This window comes from Nicotiana tabacum, chromosome 11, assembly GCF_000715075.1.
Source record: "Nicotiana tabacum cultivar K326 chromosome 11, ASM71507v2, whole genome shotgun sequence".
Classification (NCBI taxonomy): Eukaryota; Viridiplantae; Streptophyta; class Magnoliopsida; order Solanales; family Solanaceae; genus Nicotiana; species Nicotiana tabacum.
In genome coordinates, this window is record NC_134090.1 from 1,750,014 (window position 1) to 1,766,687 (window position 16,674).

Below are 16,674 nucleotides of genomic sequence, written 5' to 3' on the forward strand. Positions count from 1 at the left end.
CGTTCTGAATTTGTTTTCCAAGTATTATTGTACCAAATAGACTAGTACTAAATAGCATTCGTATAAATCCAACAACGTATTTCCAAGAAAATGCCATTCATCGCATCGAAATGCTTTAACCATCACACCTTTCGATTATTGAATGGTACAAAATATTCTGTGGATATGTTTCGAAAATGTCTAAACAATCACATGAAAGTTGCAGTCAGTAGTCTACATTGATTTGAAAAGAAACAAAAAGGATATTGAAGGTTTGGTCGATGAATTTTGGGCTAACCTTTCATAATTAACGAGTTCAACCAAACCTATTGTTTTGGATCAGATTATGTATGCATATATACAAACCATTTAATATGTCATACTAATTCTAATTCTAACAACACGAAAGATTTCATTAGCTTCTATTACAGAATGGACCACTTTCGCTAACAATACCTAAACCACTTCTTTCTGCGCCCAAACGGCAAACTCTGGGCAACAAAAGTCTACTTTAGTGCAAAAAAAGAGCAAACAGAGTAGTCGGCCTACATCACACTCCTTGGGTGCGGCCCTTCTTCGGACCCTACATAAATGCTGGATGCTTTGTGCACCGGGCTGCCCTTTATATAGACAAAAATATAAACCACTTATCCTAAAATATAAACCCGTGTTTAGTACACGGATTGTCATGGGAACTGTTGATATGGAGATACAATTGCAGTTTTTTGTCATTAGCATCTGGTGGAAAGGTTGGAAATTTTAAAACTGCTGCATGGAAGTGGCAATAACTACAACTTCGTCCAAATACAACTAAATAAGTATCAAAGTTACCACAGTGGAATCAACCAAATTTCACCGGCTGTAGGCCACCTCGGTGCAGCAGTCAGCAAGCAAAATGCTGCACAGCTGAAATTGAGAGACAAATTTAAATCTACATTCTTAGTTAACTTGTTTTCTCTAGACTCAATTCCTTCGCTTGTGAAGAAGCTAAGCTAGTTCTTCTTACTCAAACATTATGTTCACCTGCCCTTGCTTCAGGATTGAAATTTTCACCAGATCAAAAGAAGTGTCCTCCAGTTTGCTGCTGAGACACAAATTTAAAAATATATACTCAGTAGACTAGTTTCTGCAAGACTGCTCCAGCTCGCTGTTCAAATTTAGGAAGTGCCCACTCATGCTGAATAATATCTAAGCCATCCTTTTCTGCTCCCAAACTCTGTATAACAAGAAAGATACTTTAGTTACGAAAAAGCAAGAAAATATAGGAGAAGATGTACTCTGTAATAAAGACGATTAATTTGTTCTCCAATAGAAAGCTTAAACTTTGTAGAAAGTGCCATCGACTCACAGGTTGTGTGTATAGAGAGGGATGTAAAGATGATCTACTGTCATTACTCTGAATGGTCACTCACAATAGAATTAAGTTCAGAAATATCAGGAACCTCCATAGGTCAATGTATAAAGTTCCTTTAAAATAGCAACTCTATCACAAGCAGCATGGGGTTCAATCTCTTCCCTCCACAGAGTGAAAGCAAATGTCTATGCATTTCAGTCTTGTTCTTACCCTGTCCCTCTTTCTAAAGGTTGCTTAAGTACTGACCACTGAGTTTGGAATTTAAGGATCAAGAGATTAATATAAAGTTTTTTCTTAAAAAGAGGGGGGGAGAGTCCAAGCTAAAGAAAAAAGAGAATGGACTAAATATGCATGTGTATTCAATGATAGAATTCCTGGCAATTTGCATTCAGAAGCCATTCATTTATCTCACTTGGATCCTTGACTGAAATATTCTCCACCCCTTCCTACAGCCAAACAACTAGGCTCACCTATCAGCTTTACAGTTATTTCAGAGATATAGCCATACTATGGCTTCTGAAATTAAAATAAGCGAAGAGAAAAAACAGCATTCGATTTAGACACCTGACAACAGCACTTAAATGACCAATCAACCAAATGAATGCACGTACTAATGACCTTCTTAGGAACAAACATGTGTAGACTTCATGCGCAATTATTCACTCTGGACAGCAAAAATTCAACACTGATACATGTTGAAATCGTAGGAGATTCAGTTGACAATCAAGACTAAGTAATCCAGATTCATTCCCACGTTTGTTTTTTTCCTTTTTTTTTTTCGTGGGGGTGGGGGAGGTGGGGGTATGGAGAAGATACACTCCCAGCTCATATAAACACTCTTTGAGTCTTCTACTTTTTTCATAGTTCCCTATATGTGTACCTCAATACACATTCAAATGGAAGCAATAGACTCCAAGTTTATAAGGCCCCGTAAAATTTTTTCTAAAAACCCGGATTCTGTGATGCCAAAGTAGGCGTAGAGGTCGAACAATACGCTGGGGAGTTAAAGGAAAACGTTGGGCAGAATTACGCATTTCTGCGGCCCATTCTGCGGACCGTAGAGTGGGGCAGATTTCTGGGGCATTTTTGATGCCCAATTTCGCGGCCATTATGCGGCCACATAACTGTTTCGCGGGCCTCATTCTTGTTGCATATCCCGTCTTAGGATTTCTCGGAGGGAGGTTCTGCAGTGCACTATGCGACCGCAGAACCGTTCTGCAGTGCATTATGCGATCGCAGAACAGCCAGGTCAGTTTCTTTCCAGCTCTGACACCTATTTTTGCGGTCATTTCGCGAACCGCATAACCACTATGCGATCGCATATGCGACCGCAGAACCTGTTTCGGAACTTCAATTTTTGGGGGTTTTAAACCCGACCCAATTCCGTTAAAACACACCCCATAGGCCATTTTGATCATATTTTCTGATATTTTTAGAGTGAGAGAGATGGTCCTAGAGGGAGAAGTGATCTTCATCACATTGCTCTTCAATTCTCACTTAAAATCTTGAAGATTATCAAGAGAGGCACCTAGGTCTTCTTCCTAAGAGGTAAGAATCTATGTCCTAGCTCTCAATTTCGAGATTTTGTAAAAATGGGATAATTAGAGAGGCAATTATTAGGTGTGGGGGTTGTTGTCTTGCATGCATGTACCCTTGAAGTATGTGGGAAGGTTGTGAGCTAAAAATGGTAAAGAGTGGGTTGGAAAATAATGGAATCTTCCACAAAAGAGCCTTAGAACCTTAATGCACACCTAATGTTTGATAAAATGCTCAAATGAGTTAAAACCATGATCATCTTCCTAATTTTTGATTCAACTTGTTATATTTCTAAAATAGATTGAAGTTGCTAAGAATTTCGGATCATTTTAGAGTTTGAGAAGCTCAATTGAGGTATGTTGGCTAAACCCCCTTCTTCTTAGAATCGAATCCCATGGCGTTCATGTAATTGGAGTAAGTCCTTGATCATTATTGAATTGGCTTTTCCTAATGTGATTGTGTTGAAGGATATTTGTTCAATATTTGTTCTAAATGCTTCATCATGTCATCTTGCCATTTGAGAATATGTTCAAAAATGTGGAATATGTGTTAGGAATGTTAAGACTTCATGTCAAGATTGAAATAAAGGTTGTTATGCCAAATTGTATGAAAAAACTCTATGCGCCTAAGATTTCCCAAATTGCTCATACGAGAATTAATGTCTTGAATGGGAAGCCCTATTGATGTTGATATTGATAATGATATTTGAATGTGGAAAAAGAAAACTGGAATTATGAAATACGGCCAAGTGCCAAGAATGACTTTGTAATCGTAATCACTAGTGCCAATGAATCGAAAGTATACGAAAGGAGTATGATGTGCGATGATTGACTGAAAAAGGTAATGTCTCTCAAATGAGATGGCCTAGCCGATCGGGCCGAGATCGGACTCCGTGTAAGAACACGGTAGTATTATGTATGAAATTGTGAATATGGTTGATATCTCAAATGAGATGTCCTAGCCGATCGGGCCGAGATCGAACTCCGTGTAAGAATACGGTGGTATTGTGGATTGTGGCATATTGGTACTAAAAACCATCCAACCTGATAATACGGAAATTGTCTTGAAAACGTATATGATCTTTAACTTGATGTTTTAATATTATTTGAAGCTCTTATTGAATTCTTGACTGTTCTTCTTGTATTATTATTCATTCTATTGAGATGGTGTTTAGTTATACATACTAGTGCTATTCGACGGTACTAACGCCCCTTTTGCCGGGGGCGTTGATCTTTAAATGGATGCAGGTGGTTACATAGAAGACAATGTTGATCACAGCTAGCGCTGCATCCTCTTCTCAACGGACTCAGTGGTTCCCATTTCATTCTGGGGTCATGTATTGTACCTTTTTGTTTATATTGCGGTCACATTTTGAGGTATAGCCGGGGCCTTGTTGCCGGCACCATCTTTACTCTCTTTTGTACCTTTAGAGGCTCCGTAGATACTATGCGGGCTGTATATGGGTGTTGGGAATGCTAAATAAGTTATGTTGTGTTTGATCACTTGTTCCACTCGAACTATAAGAAATGTGTATTTTGAGACTTAAAGGCGCCATGACAAATGAAACAGTTTAATGTTGTATGTATGAAGTTCCTTCCGTCTAATTAATGAAATCACGTTTTGTCTTGATCATGCGTGAATTGGGTAGAGAATATCCAACAGGTTTGCTCGGCTGGGTTCACTCGGTTGAGTGCCAGTCGGGCCTCCCGAGGATGGGGCGTGACAAAGTTGCTCAAAATGGAATTACACATTCTAATAAAGTTTTAAAAAAGTTGGAGAATGTAAGAGTTGCATTGAGTAATTCAATAATAGGCCGACATCATTTGGCTACTTTAATACAAGCCAAATTCATCTACCGAATGCAAATGATCAACAAATAATTTTTTTTAAATTAATTTGCCTTCACTTCAGAAATAGTGCCATCCGTGTTGGGTAAGGCTAAACCCTTTCCATTCCAGCAAAAAGAAACACCAAAATATATGAGTGAGGAGGGTCATAGACCAAACCTCCTAGATTCAAGAGTGCTGGCAACAAGGATGTAACATACTTCCTTCAAAACAATGGGAAATGGAAGTTCTATACCGAAGTTACTTCCATTTTGTCAAACTAAAATTAACTTACAAAAATATTGCACTTGTCATATCTTCTCCTAATACTCGGAAGTTGACATTTATCAAGTTGAAACACTCCCTTCACCTCTTTCGGTAATTGTTGGAAAGAGTAATAGAAGGTATTATTTCCACTCAATGATCAACAAATAATTAATTATTCATTTAATATATACAAAATTTATTTAGCATATAATGGCAATATCCTAATTTTATTATGTTCTTTAAATCACACTAAATAGCAAGGACACTCATTTATTCTTCCGTTTAAAAACTTAGGAAGACACCTTCGAAATTAACTCATCTTGATAACCTTTCACATCATAGCTTTACCTCTTATTTTTGGGCAAAAGCTTATCTCTATTCTTTTTTCTATGTAAGTTTAGTACTCAAGAATTTATATTTTCGTATCTGAATTCATCTACCGATATAAATTTACATTCTATTCTACGATAAAAAATAAATTATCCCCACTTTGTTTTTTATATATTTACGTTGATTACTCAAATTTTTATAATTTTTTATTTGGGTTCATTTAAAATATTGATATCTTAAACCCCAATTTATGATTTTTGTTGCAAGTGTAAGATAGATGCTAAAATTTTGCCTAATAGAGTTGTGAATACACCAAGTGAAGCAATTGAGTGCAAGTGGTTAGTTTCTCCTCAGGTAATAAATAAATATCTCTGACACGCAAAGATATAAATTTATGTTGAGTGGACGTGTAATCCTTAATCATTTTATTCTTTGATTTTTTTATTTTTTATTTTGTTTAAAAAAGCTTCACGAAAGCTTGTATTCTTATGATTACGATATTCTTGTAATAGCCAATTGTATTTTTATATTTTTTACAATTAAATTGAGATATTTGTGTAAGCATGCCAATTTTAAATCACAAATATTCGGACTATATTAAATTCAAGACAATATAGTCCAAATAAATATTGTGGCTAATAAATTGGGCTAATTATTTAAATCCAAATATATGTATTGGGCTAGTCCATTTAATCGGACTACAAATTAAATGATAAGTCCACTTTATTAGCCCAAGGTCCAAATGGCTATTAGTCCATCTTATAGACCAGGCTCATGCCACGTGTCAAGTGATGTGGCAATCTAAGTCAAAAGAACGAGCCAATAAAATCATGCCATATGTCAAATGATGTGGCAATCCAAATCAAATAAATGAGCCAATAAAATCGTACCACATGTCAAGAAGGGATGGCAATCCAAGTCAAATCAACAACCAATAGAGCGGTGCCAAGTGTCTAGATGGTATTGGTCAGTTCAAACGGACCAATCAAATCGCAAAGCCACACCACTCCCTACAACTATATATAGAGGTCTTCATAAAGGTAGAAGACACCAGAACTGATAACAAGAAGCAAATAGAGCTCGTGAATCAAACACCGTAAATTTCTATACAAGCTACAAGTTCAAGCACTCAAGCTACAAGTTCAAGTTCAAGTTCAAGATCAAGAACGAAGCCTAATCAAATATCAAGGCGTTGAAGATCAAATTGCTTGTTCGTGATCAAATCCAAATTCAAGCTCAAGAAGGAGATTCAAGACCAAGCTCTACAAGTCCTTGAATCAAAATCAAAATCAAGCTCATCAAGATACTTTATATTCTTGAAGAATCGGAGGAATACCATAGAGATTGTAACACTTTCATTTGTTGAAATCAAATACTAGATTTGTTACGCAATTTTCCAGTCTTGATTATTTAGTTTTCTCGACGAGAAAATTTGTTGTTACAAATTTCTGGCACGGCCAGTGGGACAATCTCTCCCTCTCATCTCTTCAAATTACCAAATTTCAAGAACACAGAAATGGCTCCTAAGAAGATCAACTTCAAACTCACTACTGCTAAAGCTGCGGATTCCAAGTTTTCATCTGATGTGGAAAACTTGTTGGATGCTACTATGGGAAGCGTAGGACCTATCACTAGGAACAAAGCAAACTTGCTGGGACAACAAGCATTTCAAATGTCATTTTCATCAGTTCTTATCTTTGATTTTTGATCCTCAAAGGGGGCAAGATCAATTCCAACTGAATTGGAAGAAGGATCGAACATTGTTAAAATCGTTGAGAAGACATTGGCTCTACTTAGCCCATCTAGATCTAAGAATCTCATCATACATGATGATGATGATGATGTCTTGATCACTGGATCTGCTCCAAGCACTTCACGTGAGTTGTTCCACTCAAAGTATGGTGTAAGAGAAAATTCAGGCTTTGCTCCACCATCCACGACGGTTATCCAAGCAATGGTGACTAACACTTTAACTGTTGAAGAACAACTCGCAAATTTAACAAAGGCAATTGAAGGGTTAACGAAGCATATGCAAGATCAAGATAATCAAATTGTCAAGCTAACAGATAGAGTTGAAAGCATGATGGAGGGAGATTCAAGTCATGCTCCTGGAAAGCTCCCTATGATGCAAGATAAAGGAGACTCATCTGCAAGGCAGACACCGACTCCTAAAGAACTTCAGATTTCATCTGATGGGGTTATTCCCATTGATCAATTAAAAGACTTCATCATGGGAACCATCAAAGATAAGTACAATGTTGCTGCCAAGTCTTCTCTCACATATGCGAAGCCATACACTACGAGAATTGATAGTTTGAAGATGCCTGTAGGTTATCAAACCCCAAAATTTCAACAATTTGATGGTAAAGGAAATCCAAAGCAACATATTGCACACTTCGTCGAAACTTGTAATAATGCTGGAACCTATAGAGATTATCTTGTCAAGCAATTTGAATGTTCCTTAAAAGGAAATGCTTTTGATTGGTACACTGATCTCGAGGCTGGTTTTATCGATAGTTGGGAGTAACTTGAATATGAATTTCTCAATCACTGTTATAGCACAAAGCGCATTGTAAGTATGGTTAAAATCACAAACACGTATCAATGGAAGGATGAACCAGTCGTTGATTTAATCAATCGATGGAGGAATTCAAGCCTCAACTGCAAAGACAGACTTAGCGAAGCTTCTTAAATAGAAATATGTATCCAAGGAATGCACTGGGGACTCCGCTATATCCTACAGGGTATCAAACCTAAGTCTTTTGAAGAATTGATTACACGTGCTCATGATATAGAGTTAAGCATGTATTCAAGTGAAAATCAAGGGGCACCTATTATGAACCTCGTAAAGTGAAGGATAAACAAGAAATAAAGAAAGGAGGCAAGTTCGTGCCTAAGTTTGAGAGCAAGGAATCATTGAATGTCAATGCCTCGCCATTAAAGGTCGCCATTAAAGAATGAAGACAACGTCCCTACAGGATAAAGCTGGCCGAAAGTTAACTCTAAAGGAAATGCAAGCAAAAGAATATCCATTCTTGGACTCTGACGTTCCAGCAATTTTTGAAGAACTCCTTGAGTTAAAACTCATTGAGTTACCTGAAATGAAGCGGCCAGGCGAAGCTAGAAGGACTAATGATCCAAATTATTGCAAGTACCATCGGTTGATTGGCCACCCTATTGAAAAGTGCTTTATCTTCAATGAGAAAGTCATGGGCTTGGCTGCTGAAGGAAAAATCTTGCTCGAGGATGAGAAAGAAAGTTTGAATCAAGTCTTTGTCAGTTTTGTTTCACTTGATCCCATTATCCTTTGCATTTTGTCTAAGTACATGAATGTGATGGCATCCAAACTGCATCATCATGAAACATGATTAAATTTGGTGACTTTGAACCTATCGATGTGAGCAAACCATTGCTTCTCCCTATAGTGAATAAAGTAATAGTGGAGGAAAGATCTCAAGAGAAAAGCGAATCACGTAATGGTCAAACTGATAATGAAGGTTGGATTCTTGTGACTCGGCGGAGACGCTGCAAGACAAATTCACAAAGGGAGTCAGGTACGCTATTGACTAGAGGGAAAATGGTGAAAAGACCCAAGAAGAAAATGATAGAGAAGAATTGGAAGAAAACAAAAATATACGATAATCACAATCAAAGGCTACGTCGTCTAGTAACATTGGATGAATTCATGCCAAGTTGGTTATGCATGCGAGCTCATGTAAAGATATCAAGGCCTCATATTGTAAGATAGATGAAGAAGAGACAAAGAAGGAGGATCCATCATTGCTGCCACCTCCCTTGCCTGAAAAACTCACTGAGAATTCTGAAGAAATGGACATTTGTGATGCAAAAATCACATTTACTAATGATGATCTCTTTCTTGGTGAAACATACCATAATCGTCCCCTATTTATGGTTGGCTTTGTGAGAAAACAGAGAATAAGTAGAATCTTGATCGATGATGGATCTGGCATCAATATTCTCCCAATTCGTACTGTCAAAGAGCTTGGCATACCGATGGATGAACTTTGTGAAATTTGTTTGATGATTCAAGGGTTCAATCAATGGGAGCAAAGAGCTATAAGGGCTATCAAATTGGAAATAAATATGGGAGATTTGCATTCAAGTGCATGGATACATGTGATCGATGCAAAGACCTCATATAATATCTTGTTAGGAAGTCTAGGGATACACAAGAACAAAGTGGTTTCATCCCCCTACCATCAGCGCTTGAAGTACTGTGAAGATGGTGTCGAAAAGAAGATAGTTGCTGATGATAAGCCCTTTACCGAGGCTGAATCATACTTTGCCGATGCAAAATTCTACTTAAAGAATTATGTCTCGAAGGAGTTTAAGGTTGATGACGTGATGCCAACCAAAAGTATTGCAAAGAAGGTTGATGTCGCAACTGCAAGGCAAAGGTTACGATTGAAAAAGATATTGTGCTTTATGATAGAAACAAGATAAATGAGGCATCTTCAAGTAAGAAAGTGACTCCCATTCTTCGCTATATCTCAAAGGCAACGAAGGTTGAATATCCATCTTCTGAATCATAAGGTAATGTGTTAGGAGGTTTGACCCTTCATGTCAAGCAAATTGATACAACTAAGTCGTCCACAAAGTTTCTTGAAGGGTTTGTCAAATCATCAAACCCTAATTCGCTTCTAAATCTAGCAGTTCCTGCAAAGCGCACAAATGATGGCTTTGACCCAAATGCCTACAAGTTTTTAGAAAAAGTTGGATATAATCCAAATGAACCATCCAAGTTGGGAAAGCTCCCACATGAAGCTTCAAACCCTACTCAAAAGATTATGATGGAAAAAGAGTACCCCTTGAAGCAATCACGTGAAGGTTTGGGTTACAAACAACCCCCGCCAATCCGTATCTCCATTAAAAGGTCAAGTTGTAACTACATTACTGCTAAAGAAGTGTCTATGATGCTTAACAAGAAGCCTTCTATGTTTGATCGACTTACAAAACCAAGGACTTCAGTATATGATAGGTTGGGACCATTGAAGAAAGAAAACAAGCGTCATAGAGGTAATAGAAGGATTTGAGCACCTATCCTAGCTAAAAAGGAGATTTTGACCACAGACTACCCAAGTCTGATTCCTTCTAGAATGAGGCGAGAGACCAAACTTGTAGTTTCGTACGGAGAGGTCCTCAAAGCAAAGGCTCATACTATAGTCCACACTAAAGAACGGGAGGCAGATGAAGAAAGTGTGGGGTCATCATATCATATCACCATTCATGACGAACAAAATGCTTATTTTATACGAAAGTCGAGGAAATGTGCCTTGATATTCATGTATGTCATCACATATCTTTCAATGATGGTGATCCTGAAGAGGATGAAGACGCTAAATATGCACCACCTGAGCTTGAAGAATGGGTGAAGATAACGGTTGATGCACTAAAAGAAGTCAATCTCGGAGTTGTTGAAGATCCAAAGCCCACATATGTAAGTGCCTCTCTAACTGGTGATGAAGAGAGTAAGTATATTGAGCTACTAAAAGAGTTCAAAGATGTATTTTCTTGGAACTACAAAGAAATGACAAGGTTAAACCCCAAAGTGGTTGTTCATTATCTTGCTGTCAAACGAGGTGCTCGTCCTGTGAAGCAAGCACAATGTCGCTTCAGACCTGAACTAGTTCCTTTGATTGAAACCAAAGTTAACAAGCTTATTGAGTCTGATTTTGTTCGTGAAGTTAAATATCCTACATGGATTTCAAGCATCATCCTTGTAAGAAAGAAGAATGGTCAAATCCGAGTTTGTGTTGACTTTAGGGACCTAAATAACGCTTGTACTAAGGATGAATTTCCTCTTCCTATCCCTGAGCTCTAATTGATGCCACAACTGGATACGAGGCGATGTCATTCATATATGGTTCATCTGGATATAATCAAATTCGCATGGCACGGAAGGATGAAGAACTTACCGCCTTTTGCACCCCTAAAGGTATATACCGCTACAAGGTAATGCCTTTTGGTTTGAAGAATGCTGGTGCTACATATCAATGTGCTATACAAAATATTTTTGATGACATGCTTCATAAAAACATGGAGTGTTATATTGATGACTTGGTGGTAAAGTCAGGGAAGAAAGATGATCACTTGGAAGATTTGAGGATGGTATTTGAACGACTTTGGAGATACCAACTCAGAATGAATCCGTTGAAGTGCGCCTTTGGAGTTACTTCTGGAAAGTTCCTTGGTTTTATTGTTCGACACCGAGGTATCGAAATTGATCAAACTAAGGTGGATGCTATCTTGAAAATTCCCGAGCCTGCATATTTTAGAATATTTATTTCGAATCTGGCTGGAAGATGCCAACCGTTCAGTCACCTCATGAAGAAGGGAGTTCCTTTTGAATGGGACCAAGCTTGTAGGAATGCTTTTGAAAGCATTAAATCTTATTTGATAAAGCCTCCAGTACTGGCAACTCCCATACCTAGAAAGCCATTAATATTATACATTTCAACACATGAAAGGTCAGTAGGAGCGCTTTTGTCTCAAGGAAACAATGAAGGCAAAGAAAATGCACTTTATTACTTGAGTAGGATGATGATGCCAAATGAGCTCAAGTATTCACCTATTGAGAAGTTATGTTTGGCACTTCTCTTCTCTATTCAGAAGCTGAAGCATTACTTCCAAGCTCACGTTGTGCGACTCATCTCAAGAGCAAATCCTATCAAATTTGTCATGTCTAAACCTGTCCTAAGTGATCGATTAGCGAGGTGGTACCTCCAATTTCAAAATTTTGAAATTGTGTATGTTCCTCAAAAGGCAATAAAAGGACAAGCATTAGCAGCTTTCCTAGCCAACCATCCGATTCCAGACGATTGGGAGTTGTCTGATGAATTACCCGATGAAGATGCAATGGTCATAGAAATTCAACCTCCTTGGAAGATGTATTTTGATGGCGCTACACATCGTGAAGGAGATGGCACTGGAATAGTGTTTATCACTTCTCAAGGAGAATTTTTGCCATATTCTTTCATCTGACATAACGATGCTCCAATAATGTTGTTGAATATCAAGCGCTCATACTTGGGCTTGAAATGGCTATGGATATCAAACAATTGTAACTACAAGTTTTTGGAGACTCCAAGTTAGTGATCAATCAGATTTTGGGTAGCTATGAGGTCAAGAAGCCAGAGTTGGTGCCATATCACAAATATGCTCAAAGATTGGTAACTTGGCTTGGAGAAGTAACTATTCAACACGTGCCGAGAAAGAAAAATAAGAGAGCTGATGAATTAGCAGCCTTAGCTTCTACATTATATTTGCATGATCAGACACAAGTCGTTGTTTACCCAAGATGGGTAGTTCCTCCACCAAATGACTATGAGGAAGAAGAAAGCGAAGTTGAGCATCTTGCTTCCGTTCTTGAGGTTGAAATTGAAGATTGGCGACAACCATTAATCGTTTATCTTTGTTACAGGATATTGTCGGAAAATCCTCGAAGAAAGACAGAAATCCGAAGGAGAGCCCCTCGTTTTCTTTATTATAAGAATACACTCTACAGGCGATCATTTGATGGAGTGCTCCTACATTGTTTGGGGGATGATGAATCCCTTTAAGCCTTGTAAGAAGCACACTCTGGAGTATGTGGTGCACATCAATCTGGGCCAAAACTTCATTTCCACATAAAAAGAATGAGGTATTATTGGCCAACCATGGTGAAAGATTGTTTAGATTACGCTCGAAGGTGTAAAGCTTGCCAATTCCATGCTAACTTCATACATCAACCACCTGAAGTATTACACCCAACTGTTGCTTCTTGGCCATTTGATGCTTGGGATTTGGATATTGTTGGTCCATTGCCAAAGTCTTCTGGTGGACATCTATACATTTTGGCTGCAACTGATTACTTCTTGAAGTGGGCTGAAGTTGTTTCTCTTAAGGAAGTAAAGAAGAAAAATATGGCTAACTTCATCCCAGTCAATATTATTTGTCATTTCGCCATTCTTCGATATATATTGACGGACAATGGTAAGCCATTCGATAACAAGCTTATGAATAAAATATGTGATCTTTTTGGCTTCAAGCAACGCAATTCCTCCATGTACTATGCTGCTGCCAATGGACTTGCTGAAGCATTTAACAAGACGCTCATCAACTTGTTGAAAAAGGTTGTCTCTAAGTCTAAGAGAGATTGGCATGAGAGAATGGGAGAAGCTCTTTTGGCATATAGGACTACATATCGCACACCAACGCAAGTGAATCCTTATTCACTTGTTTATGGAGTTGAAGCAGTCCTTCCACTTGAGTGTCAAATACCATTGTTGCAGCTTGCCATTCAAGAAGGACTCACTGATGAAGAAAATGCTCGGTTACGCCTTGAAGAACTAGAAGCTCTTGATGAAAAGAGGCTAGAAGTTTAAAAAGGCCTTGAATGTTATCAAGATTGCCTGTCTCGATCTTTTAACAAAAGGGTGTGCCTTAGATCTTTCCAAGTAGGTGACCAAGTTCTTGTGGTCAAAAGGCCTATTATTACCTCTCGTCAATCCGGGGGCAAATTCTCTGCTAAGTGGGATGAACCATATATTGTACAAGAGGTATACAAAAGTGGCGCTTACAAGATAATTGACTGAGAAGGTTTGCGAATTGGACCCATCAATGGGAAATTTATGAAGAAATACTATCCTTGAAGAAAACAAGTATGCTCCTAGACGCACGAGCATAAACTGCATGTTTTTCCTGGCACGCAAGATTATAAACTGTGCACGGCCCCAAAAAAAGAGTCCGCTAGGTTGAAAACCTCGAAAGAGGCGGCCTAGGCAGTTAGGACATTAAAAAAAAAACTCACCCATTTCGAACTACGGAATAACTTGATCCTCTTCACGGAGGTACGTAGGCATCTTAGAGTTTCATTCTAAGTTTAGTCATATGAGTTCAAAAATATATATTACCCAAGGCATTATTTCAAATGAGGCATGATGGAATATAATTAACTTGATTGACACTTGAAAATTAGGTGTACATGAATTCTTTCGTTGAACCCTCTGTCTTACAAGATATTGATGGCTCAATGGGGGCAAGCCCTCCATGTCAAATTAAGGTCTCTGATCGAATGATTGTAGTCTTTTAGCAAAAGGCTAAAGGCTAAATCTTCATGTTGAAATCTTTAAATTTGCCAAGTTGTCAGGTTGAAGCCTCCAAGTCTGCCACGTCTTCAAGTTGAATACTTCAAGTTGGCTATATATTCAAGTTGAACTCTTCGAATTTTACCTTCAAATAGAATTCTTCATATCCACCAAAATTCGAGCTGAAATCTTCAAGTCTACCAAGTCTTCAAGTTGAATCATCAAGTTAAAGTTTTCAAGTCCATCAAATCTTCAAGATAAGTCTTCAATTCCATCAAGTCTTCAAGCAGAAGTCTTTAACTCTGCCAAGTCTAAAAGGTTGAAGTCTGAAAGTTAAACTCTTCTAAGCCACCAAGTCTTCAAGTGAAAGCCAACCAAAAGCCACAAATATGGTCTTGAAGTCTTTAGATCAATATAGCCTTTAATTCTGTTTAGTTGGAAGCTTAAGCATAACTCCAAAGGTGTGGTCGAAACCTTTGATATAGTCTGTACCATTTTCACATATTTATAACTTGAATTCTTTGGAGGAATGAAGTCGTTAATATATTTTATTGCATGCCTTGATTTATATTGGAGAAGGATGATTCTTCAACTATGAGTTTTTCTATGCTAAGTGAAGTCTTTTAAGTTGACTTCTTCTTCTACATGCAGAAGAGAAGTGAGAAACATATCTATATTGTGAGCACCTAATTTTTGACTGTGCTTGAATTTTTTCCCACTCATCTCACCAATACCTCACTTCTCACTCCATCTTTCCCGCTCCCATCTTTTCATGCGTGTCTCCACTCCACTTTTCCCTGTCCCCACTCTTTGTCCCTCACACTTTGTCCCTACCCCACTTCCCCTTATCCCCCATGCGTGTCCGACATGCGTATCCCCCATGCTTTGTCCTCCACTCACAAATCCCATACCCGAAATCAGCCATAAAAGCGCACAACAACCCATCTTCCAAAATAGGGGTGATTTTTTTCTGATAAACACACACACGAAAGGGGAAATGAGGAACAGATCTAAAAAATTATAAAATGACTGAGAGAGAGAAACAGGCAGAGGGGATTAGAAACAGAGGAGCACAACACAAAGAAAATTCGAAGCTCTGCCATACCCTGACTCCTTTTTCTTCTCCGTCAAAAGCCTCACGACCACAAAAACCTCACCTAATCAATTGTGCTTGAACCATAAATAAAAAAAAAGCTTTGTCCGTTAATATTTCCCGATCCTAACACCATCGTTATCTAGCGCCGCAACACATGCAAAATTTTAATTCTCCGATTTCGGTGCATATTGATCTTCACGTAGAGTTGAGGGAAAACTCAAAAATAGAATTTCTCCGCTAGTTTCCTTCTCAATATCCGAGTGGGGTTTTAGCGAGGTTCCTTTGAGGTCGCCGACGTGGTTTATGGTTTGGTCTTAAACGGGTCGAGGTCCCTGTCTTGATTCGAGTTCATTTTTTGTTGCTCTGGACTGGTTTCGAGACTCCGTGTATTTGAATCATTGGCACTCAATTAAAGGTATATTCCTCACTCTGTTTCTTCTTAGATTTTCAGATTTCAAATTGTTTTGGTATTTGAATGGAATATTTATTTGACTGTGTGTTTGCTTTTTGATCTTAAGTGAAATTCTTGTGTTTGGCCTAAACTTTGATGAGATTAATCCGCCAGTCAGTTTAATTGATCCTCTTGCTAAAAATATTGGGTAATGAATCATTGATTTTAATCTTTAAATGTTTGGAGTCTTTTATTGCGTTCGTTGGTTCTTAAGTTCGAAGTTTGACCCCGTAGATGTGTGATTAGTTTGGTTATCAGTAAATTTCTCAACAAAGTTATATTGACTGAAGAATATTTGGTTAGTATATGAGAGTTAGTTTGGGGTTTAAAATTGTTATTAATTACCATTTAGGCAAATGGTAGAACCAAAGACTTTTTCTAACAACAATCAGTTGTTAGAATTGTCTTAAACTTCAAATAGCCAATATTATGTTTGCTTCTCTTTTCCTATTATTTTGTTGTGCAATCTTCTATCTTGTATGCATGTTTAGATGTTTTCCTCTATAGTTTTATTTGATTTTGTTGGTATGGTTCGTACCTATTTTGGATAGTTTGGATCATACGGAGGGATGCAGGTATAAAATTAAAGGACTCAATTTGATTTTCCAATAGTTTTATTTCCTTGTTTCTCCCTTAGTAGCATGCTTTAGGCGCGATTAATAATAATAATCACCGTGGCTATGGGTACGGTTCCTGTGGCATAGTCGCGATACATAAATCCCAATTCGAGTGTACGTTTCACGTGACTC

At 38.0% G+C, this 16,674-nt stretch overlaps 1 long non-coding RNA gene across 1 annotated transcript; it reads right to left on the bottom strand.

The window, feature by feature from the left end:
* Nucleotides 1-358: 358 nt before the first annotated feature.
* LOC142166478 (uncharacterized) lies at nucleotides 359-2,193 on the bottom strand. Its single transcript, XR_012696893.1, has 2 exons — nucleotides 1,328-2,193; nucleotides 359-1,195 (listed from the first exon to the last, which is right to left on the bottom strand). It is a non-coding gene; the product is annotated as an uncharacterized LOC142166478 (long non-coding RNA).
* Between the last annotated feature and the right edge of the window lie 14,481 nt (nucleotides 2,194-16,674).